Source organism: Ischnura elegans, chromosome 11 (genome assembly GCF_921293095.1).
Source record: "Ischnura elegans chromosome 11, ioIscEleg1.1, whole genome shotgun sequence".
NCBI lineage: Eukaryota > Metazoa > Arthropoda > Insecta > Odonata > Coenagrionidae > Ischnura > Ischnura elegans.
In genome coordinates, this window is record NC_060256.1 from 88818685 (window position 1) to 88841651 (window position 22967).

The following is a 22967-nucleotide window of genomic DNA, read 5'->3' on the forward strand; positions in this document are numbered from 1 at the left end:
TGACGAAATATCCCCTAAAATAAAAAAATGAAGAAAGCCGTGAAAAAACATGGCTGGTTGAAAAATTGAAGGAGGTTTAGCATCAACTGACTTTTAAAGAAGCAGTAGAAAAAGATTAAAACATATGACCAATAATTCAGGAGGAGAGAGGTGGGAAAGTCTACAGGCAGAAGCCAATTAAGTTCTTGCAGACGAAAAGACGTTATGGAAAAACCATTGGTCATGCAGGAAGTATTGGATCTCATTGAAGAAAGAAAAAAGTAAACAATGTGAAAACTGAGGAAGGGCAGAATCAAGAGAATAGGAAACAAGATATGCCATAAAGCGAGGAAAAGCTACAGGAGCGTGGATGAAAAATATCTGTGATCACAACAATCTTGTGCATGGAAAAGTAGAGGCCACCAATGGGAAAGTGAGAAACCACCCTGAGGAGAGGATACCCTTAGGGAAAAAATGGAGAACTAACGATTGATAACAAAGGGAAGAACAGCCTAGGAAAGAATGCTAATGAAAACGAGAGGGAAGTAAATGAAGATGACATTATAGCCCCTATTCATCAGAAATCGATGATGAAGAGACCTTTGGATAAATAAGCCATCCGCAACTGATGACATTCCAGCAATCTAATTAAAAACACAAGAGAAAAAGCATTGAACCAGCTTGAAGCAGCCTTGAACACGACATGATAGACAGGTAATACGATCTGGGACTCATAGACCTGGACGTAATTCGATTCGTATTCTTTCATGAAGATACTCCCAATTAAATAGATCATCGGCACTCCGTATTCATCCACCGCGTTAAAGCATGTCCACGAGAATCTCCGAGAGTTAAAGGATATTCCTTAAACTGCTACATAGCTTCACATCTACTGTCAGGCATACGACGATGTGTATTTGGAAACCCCACTTTGCAATGTAAGTCTTCAGGTGACAGTTGCATATCGACCTTCACTTCTTACACCTACCAAAACCAATTAACTGATAGAGGATAAGCATCTCCCACTTACAAACAGCCAACCAAATAACATGAGGAGGAGGCTAACAAGCGATGACTGGACAGCTTCTCATTGTAATCCAAACGAAAACAGATTTCATAGCTATCGCTTTCATGGGCAGACCCAGGATATCTTTCTGGGGGGGATACAAGGACAAGGATACCTCGTAATACAAAACGAACGCAATGAGAATGGGACCGTATTAAAAATATTGCATTGGCGTAACTAGGAATATGCTTTCGGGGATGAGAGGGCCCTGGGGGGGATGATCCAGCTTTTGGGGGGACGAGAGGGGTTATTGGGGGCTAGCCCCCCAAGAAACAGGGAGGTCAGGAAACATTTTGAAAAATAACATTTCTGAAAATGCATGTTTCATCATTTTGGCATATAAAATTCAACTTTAAGAAGATGAAGTTATTATGTATATATAAAATCCAGAAAAGATATTTTAATATTTTTTTATTACTCAAGAGGCTTTGGGGAGGGGTATACAACCCCTCATTCCCCCCCATCATTACGCCACTGAAATATTGCACATATATAGAGGTTTTGGGGGGGGGGGGTATGCGCCCCCGTGCCACCCCCTAGGTATCGACTACGATCACATTAGAAAATGATTTCCACCTACCAAGGAAAATCCTAGGAAATAGATCCAGCCCAATAATATTTCCACGGGGGTGGCCTATCAAAAAAGGTAACTTGCGCATATATTTCAGATATAATCAAGAGCCCTAAAATTATATAAAAGTATATTTTTGCATACCTCGGTGAAGTTTTTTTATTATTTTGTTATAAAATTGAAATTGGCGAGACGTAAATGAGAATTTTTTGATAATATACTGTGAGTGGGTAACTGCTGGAAGTGTAATTATGACCTCGAATGTTACAACCGACTTCGAAAACGAGTACTGGGTTCGTGAAAATTGAAAGAACAGTAAATTTAGAATTACCTCAAGAAATAGAGGGGGTAGATCTGTGGATCGCTCCCCTAGATATTTACAGAATTATAAATTGTTCATTTCATAAATTAGTTACATCCGTTACCGAATGATACATATTTCCACTCAGCATTCCCTCAAAATGGCACAATGTCTCTGAATTCAAAACGCAAGCAGCCAAGCGGAATAAAATAAATTCTCCCAAATCCGGAATTTTCAAGCTCCAAAGATTTCCGCAAATATTGACAAAAATTGTCTTAACTCTGCTTATGCATAAAAAATTTCTGAAAACGAAAACATCTTATCCAAAAATGAAAACCAAGGAATGAGAGAATTAGGAAAAAAATTGTTTAATTCTCCCCAGGAGGATGTATAATGCAATTTGCCGAAAGGAATAGAAGCAATCATCGCCAATGCTTCGCCTTGGAGAGGAGATATTAGATCGTAAAACTTTTTATTTGCGGAGGTATCATTCCATTAATTTACCAATGATTTAAACACATCACGATAAGCTGGCCATTAGAAAACCACCAAGAAAATTTCAGAACATCAATGGCTGGAAGTCTATATGTATTTTCGAAACAGCACAGAGAAACTGGCTTTCCCATCCACATCACTCATGGGCAACGTCAACTTGTCAAAAACAGACAAAATAATTCTCCTGGAACTCATTTGCCATTATAGAATATATGTTATGCACGCCTGTGCGATAGCAATTATTGCTGTACTCATAGATTATTGAGCCATGAAACTATTTTCACCTGTCCGTAAATACCCCATATTTGAAATGTATGCTGACTTGCCCCTGTTATATTCTCAATTCACGTGCGCGACTACATATGAGACCTAAAGGGTATAGTCTCTGAATCGCAGAATTCGATTGACTCGATTTGCAATTGTCTCGTGGTTACCTCACTCTCAGGCATGATTGCATTAAACGATCGAAATAATTAAATTATGTAAAAAACCAAGTGATTTCCAAATTTTCCAGGGTGTCGGCAGCAAAAATTTCGCTTTGTCCTACCCGAACATAGACCTTATCTTGAGACATTATGGCCTGATTAAGATAATTGTCGAGAGGCAAGTACATGCGAATGAAATATATGGGACATGTATGATGGATGTGAAAGATAAGAAATGGGTTGGTGTGAAAAGATTGGCTGCTATGAGAATTGAATGGAGAGATGCTTCAAACCAATGTAAGGATTATTGACCGGTTATAATGATACTGAATTTAATAAAATTAATTGTGTCCACTAAATAAAGTGCAGCCACAGTATAAAGGAGCAAGATTTTTAATAACCTCAAGTATACAATATTACTTAAATTTGATTTTATTTATTTATAAAATTTTCCACATACAGCATAGTTTTCCATTTTATAGTGGCACAGTATAACAAACATAAAAAGCATATACACAATTATACATAATAAATTTAAATAAATAACAATACATTGAGTAAACTTATTGACCTTGTGTGTTTCTATTAAGGTAGGAAAGAGTGCAGTTTGTAAAGGAGTGGTTTGGAAAATAGAACGGGCCAATGTGATCTGGAAGGGAATTTATGAGGGAAGAGAGGATGGAATGTTTGGTTAGTGACAATCTGGGAATGGGCGAATATATGGAGCAGCGAATGCGTTCGGGTGGGCCTGCATGGAACTTTAAAATTTAGATTGGAGACGAGATCGGGACAGTCTATGGCACATTTTAGAATGCTATGTATTAGTTTTAAATCAGATTTAAGGATTACATTTGGATTATTAGATATAGAGAGAGTCTGCAAAACAGTGTTTGCAGACATATTACGAAGATGAGGGGCTCTGCCCTCAACTATATATTAGTGAACAAATTTGTCAAACTTTCAAGAGCCAGAATATTGGATGGGGCTGAGATTGTCCAAATGGGGGAGCAATACATTACAATGGGAATGACAATAGTTGAAAAATATGTACGTAATGCTATTGGGTATGTAATTTCTGAGAAGTGGTAGAGGAGGCCAAGGAGAGACATAGCTTTGTTTTTTAATTTTTGTAATATGCTCACAGTAATTTAATTTTTGATCCATTAAAACACCTAAGTCTTTGATGGTGGAGACTCGTCTGAGGGAGTTTAAACTACACCTGAAATCATAAGGGGACTTTTTTAGCAAAATGGATATTATGTTGCATTTATTAGCAATTAAGCGGAGTTTCCATGTGTTGCACCACTCTGAAACCTTGTTCAATACATCCTGTAGATTATGGCAGTCTGTGACATTGTTAATTTGCTTAAAAATTTTGCAGTCATCTGCGTAAAAAAGGGTATGGGCTTGAGAGGTATGTACGAGGGAGGCCAGATCGTCAATGAAAAGATTAAATAAATATGGTCCGAGAACACTTCCCTGAGGTACTCCAGATGTTGTGGGTAACCATTGGGATGAGCAGCCAGGAAGTAGTACACGCTGGAATCTATTGTTGTCTAGAGGAAAGAGTCTACTAGGATTAGAAAATCTCCATGCAGGTTTAAGTGATGAGAGAGTTTGTGAAGGAGAAGAGTCGAAGGCTTTCGAGAAATCTAAGAATATTGCGTCAAGTTGAGCTTTATAGGAGGTGGAAACGACTGCATGATCCTGCAAAAGAGCCAAGTTGGTCAGGCAGGAGAGTCCTGGAAGGAAACCATGCTAATTATTTGATAAAAAAGGAGAAGTGAAGTGGTAGACCCTGTTCAGAATAATACTTTCACAAACTGAAGATAGTATTGGAAGTAACAATATTGGGCGGTAGTTTGAGGCCATCTTTAGGGCCATTTTTATGCATGGGAATGTTGTTTGTTTGGGAGGGGAAGGTGCAGAGGGAAAGGTGCCAACGGTTCAGTAGGAGGCTCAATGGAAGTGAGAGGGAGGGAGGAGGCACAGTGTCTAATTAGTTTGGGGCTCAAACCATCGGGACCAGGGGCACGATGGAGAGGGATTTTGCAGAGATACTCAAATACTTCTCTGGGATCTGCGTTAATGTTAGATAGACAATGGTCATGAATTGTTGTGGCGAAGTGATCAATTTTATTAGAGAGAGTAGATGAAGGATGTAAGCAATCTGTAAAGAATTTATTGAATAATTTTAGTCTATCTGGGCCCCCAGCCTCGAGATTGTTTTGCATTCTCTCACCAGATAGAATTCACAGCCTACCCAATTCGCTCAAATACCCACAGCTGTGGACTCTCTACAGTTAAATAATAATCTATCCCAAATTTTGATGAAATTATGATATTATCAACCAATAGGGAACTTGCATATATTTCAGATATAATCAATAGCCCCAAAATTATATAAAAATATATGTTTGCATACCTCGGTGAAAGTTTTTTTTATTATTTTATGACGTGGTTTGCGATATTTAATGCATCAAAGTTCACGAGAATTTTCAAATGCAAGTGAGAAGCGAAAACGCCCGATGATTGGCTGGCAGAAAAGTGACGTCATAGTTCAGTACGAGGAGGCACGGCGGACGGCGGCACGGCCATAGTAGAGGTTGCATACATGAATACATGCGACGGCGTGGTTATGATTCATTTATTGAAGTGCAGACGTATCGCAGTTGTTCATTGTGACTTCAGGGCTATTATTTGATCTATTTCTCCTCCATTGAAAGCGATAGCTTGCGTAAAGATGAAGGAATATGGTTATCCTTAGGCTGATCCTAGCAAGCTTCCTTGTTACTGATTCCATCATAATAACAGGGTACTTTAGTGAAACTGTAGACTTCGTCGGCGCGGAAAGTCGATGCCGAGAAATGGAAAGGTAGCTGATGTGCATCTGAAATGTTTTATAGTTCATAACAAAGTGAGACTTGCGTATGATATTGGCGAAAGCGTATACTCATGTGATGTGTGTATTCTTTTGGCAGTCCGGTAGAGTCTTATGGTGAACTTATTTCCACCTCGAAGCTGTCGATGATACTTTCAACTTAAAAATACCTTGCCTGGAGGGCGACAGGAAGCTCTGAGGAAGCCAGACTATTGATGTTTCAATTTAGTAGCGATAATATAGACGAACTTCCAACACAATCTACCATCTTGTAACTCAAAACCCAGAAACTACTTCCTATTCTGCAGAAAGAATCGGTCAATCGCATTTCAATTAATATAATAAATACAACGTCCTCAGGTGTTAATAAGTTACTTTTGTAATTAGAGGGCCTTCCTAAAGTAACATTAAAATTGGAACATTTTCCAAACAGAGTCTTTGATACATTTTGGGAGCTTTTCTCACGATATATCTGAAACCTACTCTAAAGGCGAGCTCATCGTCATTGCGATCGGTTGTCACTTAAAAATTCGACGTATCGGAAATCCTAGAGGGATGACCTTCGACGATGACCATGATTACCTGCACTCTCACTATCACTGGAACCCGTGGTGAAAATATCATCCCAATCCAATTTCTATTTGGTTTTAACTGGGAAAGAACGACATAGAACTGCACATTCTTTGGGCAACTTTAGGTTTGACTTTCCCTCAAACATCCCATTTCCCCTGTGATGCACATCAGTCCTATCTTTATACGATGGCCTAACAACCTTTAAATGGATCCTTGGTTATCCTGACAACCAACTAAATGGAAATTGCTGATCCACACGTCTTCCTCTATCTCCCCAGACAGCACACTGGTAACGGTATACGTATACCGTAAGTATACCAGGTGTATACTGTTTCCTTGAGAATCTGTATACATGTTTTAGATTCTAGGTATACATAAACAGTATCCTGAAGCGTATACGTATACAGTATACGAAAGGTATCTGTATACCTTTAATATACTGTATACGTATGTGCTACATATGGAAACAGTATCTGAGAGGTATACGTATACCTTTCATATACTGTTTCCATATGTAATCTCAGTGGCGGATGCATATGGGAGGCGCGCCCCCCAACCCTTTCCTGGCCGCCCGCATAACCAAACATTGCAGGACTACAATTTTAACTTTTTTATGTCATAAGATGGCTTTGTATTTCATGTGCGTATAATCAGTTCAAATAACACTTTCTTAAACTTTGCATGTGACTTGATTATTTTTTTAGGATAAAAGTAAAGGTTGGTCAAGATATCTTTTACGCCCCCCTCTAGAGTTTTTTTCTGTATCCGCTACTGTGTAGCCATTAGTAAAAAATTAGTGTCCTTTAAAGGTTACTCTGTCCGTATACTATTTCCATATGTAGACTTCAGTATACACAGCGTCCTTTCCAATGGGCTAAAACCTTTCCGTTACTAATTGCGTGCTCCTATGACCCCAAGAGCTACACTGACAGGAATAAATCAAAATTACCTCAGGAAGGGCCACTCACGCCAACTATGTGGAAGGGTAGGAGCCAGACGAATGGTAGTCCACGTGATGGTGTCACGTGAAAAACACTGTTGGAATTTAGTTGGAAAACCTTACCAGCTAACTCTTCCCTGAAAACATGGAGTGGGACCTGTTCGCAAAGGGCAGGTGTCATTCACGGCAGCGAGGTTGGCAAAGCAAATAATTACGTTTGTACATGTATCTTCATTCTTTGTAAAGGTATTGGCTCGAGCCGCTATTCTCTTCTTATTCTCCTTCTGGTTTCATTGGATAAAGACGTCGTCTCATTTAATATCTTTAAACTGATTCATCAGTGAATTTATTTTCCACGGTTGGCTTCAGGCAGCCCTGGCAAAAATGAAGGAGGCTGATAACGGTACTGGAGAGTGTTTTATCATTTCTGTTCGGAACACCCAAGAACGCCGTCCGCCTGGGTTATTAAGAAATCCAGATTAATTTAAAAAATCAATGAACTGCCTTAAGATGTAAAAAATCCATGAAAAGTCCCTCTTTTCATAAAGAAAAATGCTCTTCGAAATGTGATTTCAATCGTGCTTTTTTATCTACTGAGGCGATGAAACAAAAAAGATATTTTTCAGTGGAATTTATTCCTCGAGTCATAACGCGAAACTTAATTTTTTTGAATGCCAAGATTTGGACTCCCGCCCGTGATTTCGACCTATCGATAGTGGATTCCGTCGATAGTCGATTCCACCAGTTGTCGATTTCCACAGATAACATATGCAAACGTAAATGCGTCCATAACCGCTTTCACAATCAAAGACCACGCGAATAATGTTGCGTTCACTGTGTTGTGTTCGTCGTTTGCGAAATTGATCCTGCCGAAGTTTATCAGCCTCTTAAGTTCTTCATTTACTTGTTTCACCTGCACCTAGGCAATCAATTACCGTTATAACTTAACTTTTGTAGTGTTGTGTTTGCTGTTTGCGAAACTTGTCCAATGAAAGTTTATCAACCGCTCAAGTGCTACTTTTGCTTCCTTCATCACAATCTGGGTAAGTAGAAGTGTTGCCATTGCCACATTTTTCTTTCTTAAATGACGCAAATTCTTAATATTTTCAACCTTCTCACACTTTCTGAGACTGAGGGATCCATCTTCTATTGATTGAAAAACTTTGCATTTGCGTAAACTTTAATTTATTTATGTGCTTGACGCATTTAATCACCGTAGTGTGGGAGGAATGTGAACAAACATTTCTCGACTTTACTATTTATTAAGTCATTTAAAGTTATTTACATTTTTTTAATTGGCTGTTGTGCCATTAGTGTTGCTTCCTTTAAAATGTAATCATATTTGTTGGAGATCAGAGGGTATTTCACTCTTTAGGTTTAGACAAATAGGTTTTAAATTATTAGGAATTAAATTCTCAAATCAATTTAGTACTTCGATTATTCAAGGTGAATAACTTATCGTTTTTTACATATAGAACTGATGGGGAATTTTTTCGAAATATCCTTTGTTGATAGTTGGTAGGTATTTATATAGCTTAAGGGAAAATCACATCAATAGAGATTACTTTTTAACAAAATGACTTACTTTAACTAGACAAATTAGATGTATCACTAATAGATTCTAATAAAGTTTATGTGATATTATTTACAGGTGTAGAAAGGAAGACTTTTCCAAATTGCCAATGATGAAGAAATACGAGGAAAAGTGAGCTTGTTCTTCATGGATTCTTGTGACCTTAAGGAAGGATAATCAGGCAAAAACATTGATATTGATCCTATTGGTCTTTATTTTCGTTTACATTGAATAAAGGCATTTCTAACGGTATTTGTTATTTATCAACACTCATCAAAATATTCAGAAAATATTTGTCTAGTTATATTTGACATCTAAATTCTTACTACTTCTTAAATTGACTTTTAACTTACTATGCTTAGTGAATTTACTCATACGATAAGATGTTTTTTTACATTGGATGAATAGACTGATTAAATAATACTGTGAGAGGATCCACTAAAACCTCTTGACGATAATTAAGCACAAAATGTGGTTTACCATCCGGGCTTGGCCCCTTTATTGTGTCTAATGAATTCAATATCTTATGTATTTCTGAGATTGTGTGGTATATTAGTAAAAATGTGTAATATTTAGTTAAATATAATTATTTTGTTTTAACAGCACACATGTGTTTTCCATTTCCTCTGTAGACCCTGTAAGACCTGAATCTCACAGATTTTTTTCTCTATTCACTTTATTGTCAGCAAGAAGTCTCAAACAAACTGGTAAGTGTTCCCACAGAACAATGCAAAACACACTAGCATGTTACATTATGTTTATGAACGCTCTCTGCTGCTTAGACAGGATGTTCTCAAATGTACGTAAACACTCTGAAATGCTGGAGATGTCACTCACACTAAATGACAAAATGAATGTACTAGTACTTCCACGCTTGCACTAAATTCACACTGGCACCAGAACAGAGATTTAGTTTTCGTTTTGCTACTTTAATTTCAGTTTTAATACGGCAGTGTATGTCAACAGCTGCATTCAGGATTTTGCTCAATGAGGAAAAATATACTCAGGGTGTTTAGTGATTAGGAATCTGGAAATATGCATGATTTTTTGTCACTAAAAATATCCATGAATTTTTGCTCCTGCTTTGCATTTAAAATCTTTTATTTCAAACTCGTTTCACATGAAATTTGTCAGTGCAAGGCCAATTTTCAGGCCTATTTTATATACTTACATGCATGCTTCAAAATGCATCGATTGCATTTTAAATTGCACTTTATGAGTGCAAACACTGTTTAGATAACTTTTACAATTTTGACAAATTTGTTGATATTCCAAGTGTTGCATTCATAAAATAAGTGAATAATTTCTTTTAAAAATGTAAGAATTTTAATTAGGACAATACATAATTATAGAATTAATTAAAAGTATTAAGTAAATGTAGTGTTGTAAAATTCGTATACATAGCTTTTATCTCGTAAGATTGACCTGGAATTTAGTAAAATTTCCCTAGAAAACCTGGAATTCTGCAGTAATTTTCTGCTTTCATACATATATACGTCTTGTATACTGTATATATATATGTCTTGTATACTGTATACGTATACTGTATATGCGTGGTAGGAGGACATTTGCTGCGTTATATACATTTGGTAGATGGTGGGTAGAAGGTTTTTATACGTATACAGTATACGTGTATCTTCTACTGTATACGCATGTTATACACTACGTATACGTATATTTAATGTATACAGTAGCATGTGTGCTGTCTGGGTCCACAGTTTCCAAATCAAGGGCCGCGGAACATTCCTCGTTGTGACTCAACTTTTTCTGAAAAGCAAGCCGGCGTAGAATAAATTAAAGAATGCTGCGATTCATTTTTTGTGACCACCTCTGGATTCCATTCTTTTTCCATCTAAAACTTCCTTTATCTTTGGGGGTTAACTATGGGACAAGATATGTTTATATATTTTCATTAATTTATAACAAAATATAAGTTCTAAAAATACCCAAAAGCCATTTTATTAATCCGCACTGATGAGTGTAAATTAATGTGGAAGATGAATGCTGTAGACGTAGTAGTTTTCCTTAGGTTGAGTTGCAAAGTTCATGAAGTTGACAAAACGGCTAATTTTTCGGTGCGCGGAGTCATTTATTGCACTGGCCGTGTCTACATTTTTCAATTTTTTTGTAATAAAATAAATAAGAATTTAGGATAAAATTTCCTTTAAAATGACATATAGTTCATTATTATAGCATGCAGTGAAGCCAGGATATAAATTTGCAAAGTACTGCGGCACATCATTTTGACGTCGACAGTAGAAGAAAACGCTGTCTTCTTGGCTGGCACTCGAATGCATGAGGATCAACGTTGCTCTATATTTTCATATTTCCTCCCTTGATTTTAAACACCATGGAATTTTCTATGTCCTTCCGTAACTGAAATTTAAAAAGTGCCATAAATAATTTGAGTCCATTATAACCATCGAGAAACACCTATCTCGATTTTTGTTGTGAAGTTGAGTTTTTATTCTACGGCGGCCGAATTATCGAAAAATCTCAGTTTCAAATTATTCAGTCAATGAAATATGGATATATTATTTGTATTAAAGTTATCTTCGCTCACATAGCACACGCCCAGATAGCACAAAGTAAGTGAGTTAACCGTTTCTTATGGTTTTCTTACGGAAAAAATTGATAAGCAGCTTATCGTAAGCTAAGGGACTTATATAAGGCAAGGGTAAGACGTTAGGGGCGTTTAGGTAAGGAATGCCGTCAAATATCCTCAGACAATGTAAGTCACTTCTGTTGGAGCGCCAAAGGCGGCTGAACAGCGTACTACACATGCTACGCGGCTCATCTTGACATGAATTTAAAGGCTATTGGGGAAATTTAGCGAGTTTTTAGAAGGGCTGAACAACTGATAACAGATTTTCCCGTAAATAGAAAAAAATTAATAACTGCAAGCAACCGGCTAGTGAAGATATAAAGCATAGTACAAGTACTCTAACCATGCGGCGGAAAGAAAAAAAAATAACGTCAGGGTGGAACCGAACGTGTGACCCTCGGAACTGAAGTGCTACTCGCTAACTACTACACCACGACAGATGTTGAGGAATGACGGCGTAGTTACTAACTAAATATCCAATTATGTAAAAAAAAACTTGTTTGGCATGTGCATGAAAAACTGAATTTATTCAAGGTCCATACATTTTAACATTTATGAATTTTAAATTATGGTTTGATAACCCGACGACTACAATACATATATTAGATGTTCCATCCAGCATTTTTATATTATTCTACGTTGGTATTCTTGTGAAATTGTGTTTTTCTTACGACCTTCGTTAAGCTATCAGTTCATAAATGTGAATGATTTTCAAATTATGGCGGTATGATGTTATTTCTCCTCATAATATAGAAGCGCCAATAATAAAAACATTGTTTTAATGCATAAAGGCCTTAATTAACACTCTGTAACGATGGGATAATAACAGCATCTACGGAAGTGCTGAAAGTTTGGCATCCATTTTGCCATTACTCTGGATGTTTGTCGCCCTGGCCGTAAGAAACCCATAACAAGCTTACTTGAGAAGCGACTTCCTTATTTCTTCCTTTCACCTTATCTCAATGACTTATAATGTGCTAGCTGGGCGGGTTTATCATTCCGTTTATTATACTCTTATTTTTCCGTAACGCTCATCCCGACAGACGGCATGCATCGAGGCTTTTCTTCTAATTTCCTCCGTGGGAATGCAGACGAAAATTTTTTCTGGGGTGTTATTGCACAGAGGAACAATGCACCACTTGTAATTTTTCCTTATTTCACCCATGTTCTCCTTTAGGGTGCGATTCATAGACGGCACTTTAGGCTAAAGTATACTTTAGCCGGGCTAAAGTCTGCTTTTTCCGTTTCATAAACGCCACTTTAGAGGAAAAATGGCCGAATCGTCACTTTACCGTAAAGTGCCCAACCGGAGCTCACTTTAGGGCTAAAGGCTGCTATTCTGGATGGAATAGCATCATGCTATTCTCCGGTATTGCAACCGATGTTGCTATAATATAGCGTATTGCAACGCCTATGCTATTTGGTATTCAGAACGGTTGCAATTCGTGTTTTTACTACACCGGAAGACGTAATTCTCAGAATAGCATAGGCCCGTAGCAATTCACTATTCTGAACGGCGAATTGCAACCGGTAGGCTTGCTATAATATTACGCAGTCTTCGAGGCCGAGCTATTCGGTATTGCAACCCTGAAAAGGTGCGCATTGCGATGTCGAATTGTTTTTCTGAGGTTAAAGTAACATAATCAAGCATTGAAAAATGGAATAATAGCCAAAAATAAAATGATATCTGCTTTATTTTAATTAAATAATAGTAGCATAAGTGATGAATATTTAACTAGTTAAGTGAATTGGGTAGAAATTAACATTCGCGCTTAATATATGAAGCACCAGCTTGCTTCATCGACAGTACGAAAACAATAACAATTAATGCAAAGAATTACTACGATTAGCCCAAATTTTCCGTGTTTTATTCATATTTACAACTCATAATTTTATTTCATCACTTGACTTGCTACTAAAAATATCCTCAATGTAGGCTATCAGGTCGATTCTTGAAAATTTTCAAGCTTGTGTGAACACACTAACTCGCCAAATGTAATAACAGTTATAGCTTTCAATGAAAACCATATATTACCATAATAATACCATATACTTTGATCAGCCGCTCATTTCCTCAATTGGACAGTATATACAAAAACATGCAACGAGTCGAAATTATTTTCCCCACTATTCGCTACCTTCTACAATTAAAACTTAAAATTTACAAACTTATAACACGGGCAGTCGACTTGAATTACTTGCTTGAAAACAAAGGATTTCTCCGAACACCAATAAAGTTTCGGAACAAATATGATTCGCCACAAACGTTTAATGGAATATCCATGTACATCATTAATGCTATATATATCATGTGGAATTCAATACAAATTGTTTCCTCTATAGGCAAGTAAGTTATTCACACAATTAAGTTTCAGTATATCGGCACAGTTCAGGGTCTATCAAAAATTTCAGTGAGCATATTAAAATCAGCTGATACGAAAACAACCCAGACGGCACAGGAAGTTTTCGTTCCTAAATACGAGGGTGGACAATCAAGATACAAAAATCGCGCTTAAGAAGTTACTTAGAAGGTTTTGTTTCTTTATTTCCTTTAATGACGAATAAAGATGCAAGAGGACTGGCAAATTCATATGCATCGATAAAATTGTATCTCATCGATAAAACTGTATTCGGTCTGGAACTATTTTCTTACGCGGGTGGTGCCATCTGGTGCCATCGTGCCATATCCTCCTAGAAAGATCACATGTCTTCACAAGCTAGCACAAGGCGTTGGAGATCGCGTCGTTTACGTAACGTCTTACCACATTTCAGGGATTTTTGTGGTTAAGTTTGTGAAAAATAGAGTGTCTGGTAATAGTGAAGTTTCCCTTATTCTTTAATTTCATTCACTGGGCTTCAGAAACGTGTTTGTGAGATATTTTTGTTAAAAATGCCTTTCGTGTGTTTATTGTCGGGATGACGTAATGGAAACTCCGGGACATGGTTCAAGGTTTTAGCTTTCCAAAAGATCCTGAGTTGAAGAAGAAGTGCATTTGGGCGATAAGAAGAAAACATTTCACCCCTACGAAAAGCTGTGAGGTATGTACTCTTTCTCGCTGTAATTATTTGGATGTAATTTTAAGTTAGAAGTGGCTTCGGGATGTTGATGCATCAACATCCCGAACTATTCAGTACTGAAGTACTATAGTACTATTCATTACTAAAAATGGTGATTCAAAATATTGTAGCAGCAATTCTTTTGAAAATTCTTGCATTTTAGTTGTCTTTTTTGTATTAATTCATTCGGTAAACGTGTGGTTAAAGGAGAAACTAGGAATAAGCTGCCAAGTTTATAGGTTCGAATATTGCTTCTTAGCTTGCCCTATGGTGTATTACACGTCGGCTTTCATCATTTCAAATTATCTTATGCTATAGTTTAAAACAATAAAAATATCAGGCATAAAAATATTTACTATATTTACGAGCCTAGTAATTTGATTTCTCATGCAGAAATACCAAAAATTGGAAATGATTTGACCTAATAAGTTACATGGTATTTTATTATTTATTAATTTTAGGTGTCTGAGCTTCACATCGCACCTTGTGATATCAGAAAATAATCTGTGGCCTTGGACGAGAAGACGAGGAGAAAATTCTTGCTGAATTGGAGGTGCCCAGATTGGAGGAAGGTACCATTGCTTCACTGTTACCTGTCGCCAAGAAGACAGACATTGTGGCAGAAGTGACATATTTGTGGATGTGGATTTGATTTGTGCAAGTTGGTGCAGTGATAGTGGACGTTCATCGGAGAAAGTATTGACGATAGTTTGTATGTATCGACCAGTCCTCTTTTAAATAATTTTCTATTCGAAAGAGAATAAGAGTAATTGTTTCGCTAAATTAGATGTGGGATAGAAGAGAAAATTGGAAATATTATTGTGGTTGACAATAGAAAATACATAATATATGTATTGTATTTCTGTGGGTTTTTTCTTTCCTGCCTCTTTAAAATTTCTTCAGGTGGTGACTTCATGCAAAGTAAGTATAAAATCGGAGGTGTGATCTAAGAAATAACATGTTTTATTTTACAAGCGTTTATGCTGGTGATTTGGCAAGACTTTCATATTTTTAATAGGGTGATACATTTACTGCAGTGACCTAGGGACTTTTACTCATCCCAAATAATTTTTCAAATACTTTAGCGCCTGATATGGGTAAGTTTTAGTAGCTGAGACTGAACTATACGTTAATTTTTGCTTGCATTTTGATGAATTCGATCATACTAATAGCAGATGTGTCAGCAATCCTGTTTCATCGGCAATTTTTATTTAAAAAATTTATTTCGTCAGGCTATAGGGTAAGCTTTTTAATGCTCGTGGGCTATGTGATGTCTTATTTAGTGTCAAAATTAATAAGAATTTACTCTCATTAACATCTCAAGGTTTCCAAGTAAGTACGAGCCACTTAACAATGCTGGATGCTGGGGGTGCGTGAATTAGCCATGAGAATCTCATTTTTCGCAGAGTTATTTAAGTGGCCGAGTAAGTTTTGTAAGTTCTCAATGGGTAAATAATACTATATCATGAATTCTAATTACCATGAAAAACTCACAACCGACAAAACTTTGTCGGTCGTGAGTCTTTCATGGTAATTAGAATTCATGATATGGTGTTATTTACCTATTGAGAACTTACAATTCATAATGATTCGTATCAAGGTTCTCGCTACGGTCGGTAGCTATCGATTGTGTTGCGTTCGATACATTTTTCGATCGTGCGAGTTACGATATATCTAATGTCGACCTAATCGATTGAGATTAGCCTGAGTGCCGTGTTCCTGCGCGCTTCGTATCCAATCGTACGTGCTTAGTAGCGGACATTCACATGCTGCGTACGCGCTTCGTCGACAGGCCGCGAACGGAAATTATCCATTGACGAAAAGCGACGAAGCGGCATACTATCCCCTTAGTCAATGGGTACTATGTACATACGAATTAGATACGGAGGGTTCTGTGCCGTCTGGGAATAATAAGTGACACAACAGCACTTTCCACACGATTCACTTTTTCACAGTTGTTCCATCCATCCTCAAATTCACCATCACATCCCTCTGCTTTTTCCAAATCTGCAGCTGAAATATTGATACTATTCCATCATATTACATGAAAGCACAGCGGTGACGTTGCCACCTACTTCATTTCCTAAACAGAGAATGAATTGAAATTAGGGAGTCATATAATATAAAGCTAGTATTAGAAACGAAAGCTTCTAGTTCATACAGTAAAGCTATATCGTCACGATCAAAGCAATAAAAGTTGGTACATATTTATTTTGACATGCAACGAACAGACAGACTTCGAAGCCTAAGACAATTACGAAGAAAATCAAGCATATTTAGGTTTCAATGATTATTTCGCATAACATATATCTCACGATAAAGGACCGATCGGATATAGGTAAATGATTCAATATTTATGCCCGATAAATCATCATTATAACAGTAAAATTATGACCTAACCCACCTGTCTGAAGCCATTGTGATATTATCAAAACAACAACAATCAGCTGATTTCCTAAACGAGATTTTCAAAGCGTATTATATAAATCCACGCTTTAATATAATTTTTAAATGCAAATGAAGCAATTATTTGTAATTGCAAGTCAATATTCCATAAAATACAGAAAAATATATAAAATATCTTCTCCCTCATTGGCGGCGCAAACTGTTCAGAAAGTTTTTCATACGGGAAGGGGCGGAGCTTCCAAATAGCTCGCGCAAGAAATAGCATGCTGCTATTCCGAACAAAATTATTACTACGCTTCATTCTGAATACGGGGTCGTTGCAATAATGACCCGCAGAATAGCATATGCTATTTTTTGCAACGCTTATCCAGAATAGCAGCCAAAGTGTCCTTTACGGATGAATAAATATGGCTGCACCGGCTGTTATTGAAGTTGAAATATGAAGATATTTGGGTTACGGAAATGAATATGAACTAATTTTTTGGTGAGAACACAGCAGCAAACTGGCGCGTTTCAAGAAATAACCATACAAGTAATATATGTCTTTTCCCTGAATATATATCGAGTCGGTATTGATGGAGATGACCCAATTCTTATATTTTGAAGTTTAACACTATCGGTCGTGTGATAATTACAACACAGTAATTGGTTGAACAGGTTGGCATAATTTATGTTGATTTTATATACAAGTTAATTGTTAAGTTCTTAGGTTATTTATACGTTCATATTCTAGAATTTTCCTTAAAGATACTTGAATATGATAGCAAAATCCCACACAGCACAAATATATCCATTGGATATCCATGTTGGTTGCCATGACATCCATTGGATATCCATAGATTTATCCAATGGATATCCAGTGGATATCCAAATGTCCTCTATCTGGATACGCCATGGATATACATTAGACATCCATTGGATATCCATTGAGAATGCTCTGGATTTGTAGTGGATTTTCAGTGGATATCCAGTGGATATCCAAATGTTCTCTATCTGGATAGGCCATAGACATACATTAGACATCCATTGGATATCCAGTGGATATCCATTGAGAATGCTCTGGATTTGTAGTGGATTTTCAGTGGATATCCAGTGGATATCCAAATGTTCTCTATCTGGATAGGCCATAGACATATATTAGACATCTAGTGGATACTCATCGAGGATCCTGTGGACATTCATTTGATAACCAGTGGATATCCACGATACTATAGTATCTATACCTTATAAGGTATTCAATGGATATTCATTACAAATCGTCTTGAATTCTAAGGGATATACAGAGTCTAGGGAAAATCTTGGAGATCCCCAAAAATTGGCATGCTACCTACAGGATATTGAGTGGATCCACCAAATATCCACAACTACACTGTAAAATAGAAATTATACTTGAGTTAATGCCTTAAATTTTTCTTTGTTTGGCTACATAAATTTAATGCATTCTTTTGCAATGAATAAGTAAACACACCAAGCAGTGATTGAGAACCTTGTATTAATTTAACAGACTAAGATTTTGGATATCACCAGAGGTATAAATGATGGATGAAAGGGCAATAACATTCTGAAATGAAATTTATTTAACTTATGACTTTTACAATACAATGCTATTTTGTTTTAATTAGAACATGTATGAATTTCATTATTTAAACTCAATTATTATTAACATTATTATTATTATTATGTGCACCAGGTTCCTGGATATTCCTGAAATAAATAATAGAGCTTGTAAGTAACTAAGGTTAGTGCTCTAACAATTTAAAATTATTCCTTTACAGTAAGCTCAGAAGTATATAAATCCAATGTCACGTAGCTGAAAATTGTGTTTTTGTTTCAATGAAAAGGAACTCCATAGTAGGAACAATAATGCAAAAGTCTAAATAATTTAAAGATCATCCTAGGCCACCATCATAATTAATGACAGACTAAAATAGGAAAAATGATATGCTCTCTGTATAGATATTTCTGTGAGTTGTAATATTAAATAAATAAGCCAAATATTAATAATGAACATAGTAATTTCAGGACTCTACCAGAATTGTTTACCTGGCTTCATTGATGGCCCTCGCCTTTCCGTGTCGCAACCAGTTTTTCACAGAATCAATTATTACTTTGTCCGTAATTTTTTCATTAGGGAAATTACCTCTAACACCGCCTATAGCAAAGAGATAAAAGTAAATAATCATAACATCCAAAAAAAAGGGGCAAGTACATGATAGTTAATCTTTCAAAAAGACAAGGTCCACTATGTGCACTTAGCACAAATTATAATAATAGTCGCTAAGCTTATTAATTTAGATGCAATCTTTTTCTAGTACTGCAAATAAAAGTTGGTCACATTTTGGCTGGTAAAACTATTAAATGATGATCAAGAAGACATAATTACATAAAATCACTTCAGCGAGGTTAAGTTTTGAAAATATTTCTTTATTTATATATATAAACCATTTATAGTTTCAGAAATCAAATTTGAAAATGTTTTTTTTCAGAGGTTTTTCTCCCTCCAAGAAAAAGCTTTTGCTGCTTTTTTATCACGTTTTGAAAAACGCGGTTATAGATATCTCGCTCTACACCAAACAATGACATAACGTTAATCGCACTTCCAACCACAAGGAGCTGGTAGCGTCCACTTTGATTTTGCCATTCCTACGCCTTGTGATTTCAAGTGAAGTATTTACCTTGTGCCTTTTTTCCTTGTGCTTTCAGAACATCATCTATCATATAATTTCAACGTTTTATTCATCCATTTCATTTCACATGTTTGCCTTTCAAATCTACTATTTTCTCGAGGTTATTGATATTCGATAACTTTCACGTCGGTTTGTTGAGACAAAGACAAAAGTTATGCTGGCCCTATTGCCAGCGTCCTCAAGTCGAATATTTACTGCTACTACTTGGAAGATTTACAACGGTAATTTTTTATCTTCGACCCGAAGAAGCTGGCGGTAAGCTCTGCTAAATTATTGTCTTCGCCACAACAAACCGACCTGGTAGAAACAGAAAACAAAGAATTTCATCACACACCGAGGTAATCGATCCATTAACACATTTTCACAATAAGATGCCCGTATTTAAGATTTAACGTACCTATTCCTGTCTCTTACATTTGTTTTGTTGTTTTTTTTGCTCTTAAATTAGGGCATCGAAAACGTTACCCACACAGCACAAGAACTCGCGTACATAATGTATTTACCAAGGAAATTGATGTACACTATACATAATGTATTTTGTAACGTATTATTGCTGTATTACAGCGTTATTATATGTAGGGATTTACATTAAGTATTGGTGTATCCATACCGGTATAATGCATAAACCTGTGAGTTCATATTAGCGACCAAAAATATAAATGTAACATATAGGAGAGTACACTGCCGAGGAAAATTATATTTGTGGATTAATATTCACTCTGAAAACTAATAATTGCCTAGCACATTATCGGTTTTAATGAATCCACTCATAAGATCATCTTTGAGCGAAGTAGTGATATCCTTGAAACCCCTACGTTGTTTACGAGTGAATTTTACGTTACGTTTCACCACTTTTTCAGGGATTTTTGTGGTGTAAGTTATTGAAAATTGAAGTTTCTGATGATAGTGAATTTTCCTTTATTCTTGAATTTCATTCGCTGGGCTTAAGAAACGTGTGTTTGTGAGACATTTTTGTTAAAAACGCCTTTCACGTGTTCAGTGCCGGAGTGCGAAGAAAACTCAGGAGTGGACCCAAAGTTAAGTTTTTAGCTTTCCAAGATATCATGAGCTGGAGATCAAGTGGATTCGGGCGATCAGAAGAGACAATTTCATCTCCACGAAAAACAGTAAGGTATGTACCCTTTCACGCTGTAATTATTTGGATGTAATTTCTAGCTAGATGTGGCTTGGAGATGTTGATGAATGTCTCCAATACTAAAAGTGGTGATTTAAAATATTGTAGCGGCAATTCGACTGAAAATTCTTTTATTTTAGTTGTTTTTTGTATTATTTCGTTCAGTAAACGTGTGGTTGAAGGAGTTACTGGGAATTATAATTTAGCAGCCAAGTTTATGGTATCGAATATTATTTCTTAGCTTGCCCTTTGGTGTGTTATGCGTCTGAAACTCTGTACTCAGTTAAAAATACTTATTTAACTTAGAATTGAAAAGCTGTTTGAATTATTTACGCCCTAAGTTATATACTAGGGTATTTTCGATGAAGCTTCCTGAGTCATTGTATTTTTGGCGTAGTACGGTATATTACGGGGGAAAACACATACCTTTAAAGGTATTCATGCTTTCGAATTAATTTGAGCTTATGTATCATTTCGCAAGACCAGCGATACTCACTTAATAAGTTTCATGGAAAGCAATGCTGAGAAATTCATTGAGTCTCGTCAGTAACTTATATGCTATTAGTGTGTATGAACCGCCGTGAATGGAGATACGCGTTTTTCTCTTACAATCGTGGGTGATGCAATGAACCGGAATTTAGCTGTGTCCGGCTTTTATCATCTCAAATTATCTTATGCTTATATCTAGTTTTTTATAAAAAAAATCATTGAGGTATGTAGTTATCTCCTGTATTTACCAGCCAAGTCATTAGATATATTTCTCATTCAGAAATGCCTTAAATTGAAATTGAAATGACTAAGTAATTTACTTGGTATTTTCTTATTTATTAATTTTAGGTGTGTGAGCTGCACTTCACATCGAGTGACATCAGAAAAGAATCTGTGGCCTTGCACGAGAAGATGGGGAGATAATTCGTGTTGAATTAAGGTGCCGAGACTGGAGGAAGGTGCCATTTCTTCAGTTACCAAACTATCATTCAGAAGACAGAAAGACTTAGAGGTATAAGTGACGTATAGAACTATGGTGGATGTGGATTTTTTTAAGTGGATGATGTGACAATAGACATTCGTTGGAGAAACTATTGAAGATAGTTAGTATGGCTTCTGTCAATGTACTTAAAAATAATTTTTGTTCAAAAGAGAATGACAATATTTGTTTCAGCAAAGTATTTCATGGTAACAAGAGAGGATTGCAGCTATTATTGTGATTGAATAATGAAAATATAAAATATCTGTATTTTAATTGTTTTTTTCTTTCCTGCCACTATAATTCATTGTGGTGATTTCCTCATGCATGGTAAGAGCTGAGATGTGATTTAAGAGATATCATATTCTTTATACATATTTTTATGCTGGTGGTTTGGCAGGACTTTCAAATTTTTATTAGATTGATACATCTACTGCAAAGTGACATTGAAACTTTTGCTCATCCCAAACAATATTTCAAATGCATAAGCGCCTGGGACTGGTACGTTTTAGTAGCTGAGGTTGGACTATATGTAAATTTTGGCTTTCATTTTGATGAATACGAGCGGAATAATAGCAGATGTGTCAATGATGTTATGATTCACTGGCAATTGTCATTGAACAATCTTATATTTACTCAGGCTCTAGGGTAAGATTTTCATAGCCCATCTGTCATGCAATGTCTATTCAGTGAACAATTGAAGAAGAATTTACTCTTAATTAATAGAACCATTTGGGACCTTGTGTGAACACCTTTTACCCTGCTAGAAAGAAATTATCTATCCAAGGAAAGTGCATGGAATGCAACCAGGTTTAATCAAATGCTTGGCCTCGCCACACACGCTTGGGAACAAGCCTTATCTCTAGGTGGCTGTGTTACAACCCGTTACTAGCAATCCCTGGCATTAGGATGGTTATGGATTTTCCTCTTGACTGCATGCATTTGCTTTGTTTAGGGGTCATGAGGAAGATATTATTAGCTTTTATGAGAGGCAACAAAAATGTTAAGCTTCCAAGCTATGCTTTAATTATTTGTATTGATCGGTTAGTAAGTATTGCACCTCATATCCCCTGTGAATTTGTTAGGAAAAGACGTTCACTTACATGAACTACTGAGGTTGAAGGCAGCTTGTATATGTAATTGTTACAATATAACTGTCATGGAAATATACATTTTGGTACACCATGTAATTTACGTGGAAAAATACACCACTGTACATCATGTAATTTACGTGGAAAAATACACCACTGTACATCATGTAATTTACGTGGAAAAATACACTACCGTACATCATGTAATTTTCATG

At 36.3% G+C, this 22967-nt stretch overlaps 1 long non-coding RNA gene across 2 annotated transcripts; it reads left to right on the forward strand.

Moving 5' to 3' along the window:
• Window positions 1-20393: 20393 nt before the first annotated feature.
• On the forward strand, window positions 20394-21565 carry LOC124168381. 2 transcript variants are annotated; one of them, XR_006866924.1, is made up of 3 exons: window positions 20394-20432; window positions 20560-20691; window positions 21532-21565. It is a non-coding gene; the product is annotated as an uncharacterized LOC124168381 (long non-coding RNA). The 2 variants fall into 2 exon arrangements; XR_006866923.1 differs by lacking the exon at window positions 20394-20432 and having other exon boundaries at window positions 20467-20691.
• Window positions 21566-22967: the final 1402 nt, after the last annotated feature.